This window comes from Orycteropus afer, unplaced genomic scaffold (assembly GCF_000298275.1).
Source record: "Orycteropus afer afer isolate SDZICR_OR568_19922 unplaced genomic scaffold, OryAfe1.0 scaffold00453, whole genome shotgun sequence".
In the NCBI taxonomy this organism is placed as follows: Eukaryota; Metazoa; Chordata; class Mammalia; order Tubulidentata; family Orycteropodidae; genus Orycteropus; species Orycteropus afer.
This window is the reverse complement of record NW_006922040.1, coordinates 1,678,694-1,682,524: the sequence shown is the minus strand read 5'-3', so window position 1 is coordinate 1,682,524 and position 3,831 is coordinate 1,678,694.

Genomic DNA, 3,831 nt, shown 5'->3' with positions numbered 1-3,831 from the left:
GGCCAGGTAGCTGTCTTTCAAATCTCTTGGCATAGCTTGGTGAGTGCCTCCAGCAGGGCATCCATTTGTTGAAACACATCAATTGATATTACATCAATTCCTGGATCCTTGTTCTTCACCAATTCATTCAGTGCAGCATCTACTTATTCCTTCAATACCATTGGTTCTTTATCATATACCACCCCTTGAATTGGATGCATCAACCAATTCTTTTTGGTACAGTGACTCTTTGTATTCCTTCCATCTTCTTTTGATGCTTCCTTCATCAGTCAATATTTTCCCCATAGAATCTTTCAATATTGCAACTAGAGGCTTAGATATGTTTTCTTCAGTTCTTTCAGCTTGAGAAATGTCAAGTGTGTTCTTCCTCTTTGTTTTTCTAACTCCAAGTCTTTGCACATTTCATTACAGTAATTGGTTTTGTCTGCCTGAACTGCTCTTTGGAATCTTCTGTTGAGCTCTTTTATCTTGTAATTTCTTCCATTTGCTTTAGCTACTCTCCACTCAAGGACAATTTTCAGAGTCTCTTATGACATCCAATTTGGTCTTTTCTTCCTTTCTTGTTTTTTTAATGAGCTCTTGCTTTCTTCAAATTTGATGTTATTGATGTCATCTCACAATTACTCTGGTTTTTGGTCATCAGTGTTCAATGCATCAAATCTATTTTTTAAATGGTCTCTAAATTCAGGACAGATATTACCAAGGTCTTATTTTGGTTCTCATGGACTATTTTAATTGTCTTAAACTTCAACTTGAATGTGATTATGAGCAGTTGATGGTCTGTTCCACAGCTAGTTCCTGGCCTTGTTTTGGCTAAGGATATTGAACTTCTCCATTGCCTCTTACCACAGATGTAGTCAATCTGATTCCTATGCATTCCATCTGAGGAAGTCCATGTACATAGTCATTGTTTATGTTGTTGAAGAAAGGTATTTACAACGAATAAGTATTTGGTCTTGAAAAATTCTATCTTGCAATTTCCATTTTTATTTCTGTCTCTAAGGACATGTTTTCCTACTACCAGTAACTCTTCTTTGTTTCTAACTTTTGCATTCTGGTCACCACTGATAACCAACATATCTTGATTGCATATTCAGTCAATTTTAGACTGCAGAAGTTGGTAGAAAGCTTCTATTTCCTCAACTTTGACTTTGGTGTTTGGTTTGTAAATTTGAATAATATTAATATTAACTGGTCTTCCTTGTAGGCATATGGATATTATCCTATCACTGACAATGTTGTACTTCAGGACAGATCTTGAAACACTCTTTGTGATGATGAATGCCACACCATTCCTGTTTAATTTGTCATTCCTGTCATAGTAGATCATATGGTTGTCTGATTCAAAATGGCCAAAACCAGTCTACTTTAGCTCACTAATGCTTGGAATATCGGTCTTTATGCATTCCATTTCATTTTTGACAACTTCCAGTTTTCCTAGATTCATACTATGTATATTCCATGTTCCCATCATTAATGGATGTTTGCCTCAGTTTCTACTCATTTTTGGTCATGCTACATCAGTCAATGAAGGTCCCAAAAGCTTTTCTCTAACCATATTGTTAAGGTTGTCTCTGTTCTAAGGAGTCAGCCCTTTCCCAGTCAAATTTTGAGTGCCTTCTGACCTGATGTCTTCATCTTCTGGCATTATATTGAGCAATGTTTCAGGGCTATTCATAAAGTTTTCTGGTAATATATCAGAAAATGTTTCACTGCTATTCATAAGGATTTCACTGGCCAATTGTTTGAGAAGTCAATGGCTTCTTCCTTCTTCCAACTCTGTCTTACCCTGGAAGCTGTACTGAACCCTGTCCATCATGGGTATCTCTGCTGGCATTTTGCAACACAGTGACATAGCCTCCAGCATCATAGCAATGCATAAGCCACCACAGGATGACAAACTGACAGACAAATTTGTCTCCTTTAGCTGTTCCTAACCACTCTGCTCATGCCTACCTTGGGCAATGGCTTTAAAATAGAGCCACACACACATGAAAAGCAGCTCCTGCACCCTGGCCTGCCTACCTCAGGACCTGGCCTTAATATAGAACTACAACCAAGGAAAAAGCATCCTCTAAGCCCTGAGCCTGCCTACCTCAGCCCCCACCTTAATATAGAGCCCCCCCAAGTGAAAAGCAGCTTCTAAGCCTCAGATCCATGTACCTCAGTCCCTGGCCTTAATAAAGAGTTGCCCCAAGTGAATAGTAGCTGTCAAGTCCCAGGCATGTCTACCTCAGGCCATGGCCTTAATATAGAGCCACACTCAAGTGAAAAGCAGTCTCCAAGCCCCAGAGCCCATATTCCTTTATATATGTTCAAATAGTTTGCCTTTCTTTACAGATGTATATCATCTTTAAGGCAGCTCTGGGACCAGCAGAAAGTGGATGTTTTTCCCGGGAGCAGACCAGGTAAGATACCAGGGTGGAGGAGACCAGAAAAGGAACAGAACAGTTTAGAATAAATACTTGGGACAAACTTGTCTGTCAGTTTGTCCTACTGTGGTGGCGTGAGGGTTGCTCTGAGGCTGGAGGTTATGCCACCAGTGTTTCAAACACGAGCAGGGTTTTACCCATGGTGGAGAGCTTTCAGCAAAACCTCCAGACTAAGACAGATGCAGAAGAAAGAAGAGGCTGTCCACTTCTCAAAGAATTGGCTAGTGAAACCTTATGAATAGCAGTGAAACACTGTCAAATACATTACTGAAAAACTTTATGACTAGCCCTGAAACATTGTACAATATAGTGCTAGAAGATGAGCCCCTCAGTTCAGAAGGCACTCAAAATACAACTGGAGAACAATCTCCTCAGATTAGAGCTGACCTTAAAGATGTTGATAGAGTAAAGCTTTTGGGACTCCCATTTGCTGATGTGGCACGTCTCAAGATGAGAAGAAATAGCTCTAAACATCCATTAATAATAAGAACATGGAATGTACAAAGTAGGAATCTAGGAAAATTAGAAGATGTCAAAAATGAAGTCAAGTAGTGACTTCATCTTAAAAGCTTGCAAGCAGCCATCTAGATGCAACAATGGGTCTCTCCTCATCCAGAGCAAAGAAGAGTGAATAAAACCAAAGACACATGGAAACACTCCAAGCCACTGGTGCATCATGCAATCCTCAGCTTATATGACAATGAGACCAGAAGAACTAGATGGTGCCCAGGTACCACTCTCAACCATTTGGATGAGAATCTCTGTAGGGGATCCTGCAAAGAGTGTGAGAACACTGTGTAACAAAACTCGAATCATTAAAAAAAAAAAAAAGACCAGGTTTGTATGTCTGATACAGCCTGATTGAACCACTGAGACTACGGTGCCTAGTTGCCCATTAGGTTTGGAATTGAATCCAATCCTGTGGCTTCCAGCGAAACAAAAGACAGTTACATGAGATGAAAATTTACATAAGGTAGACACAATCCTTGGAGAAAACCATCATAGGAGAAGAGAAGGAGTGTGTATACACAAGGAGAGAGTTCAGAGGGCAGGAGTGCATGAAGAGAAGGACACAGGAAAGAGGTAACTATGGGGAGGAAGTGGTAGGGAGCTGTATTGTTTTAAATTGTAATCAATGTCAGTAGACAAAGTGTATATGAACAGTTGTATGGAAAGCAAATTAGCTCTGTAAACTTTCACCCAAATCACAATATATAGCAAGGTAAGCATGGGTGGGCTTGTGCTTACTCACTGATCTGCACTGAACAATTTCCCTTGTTACTCTCCCGAGAGGGACCAGGTCTCCAGGAACAAGGTAAGCACGGGCGTAGCACAGAGTAGCAGGCCGGAAGAGCAGGAGAAAGGGGTAAAACCCAGGAAGCCAAAGAGAAGAGCAATC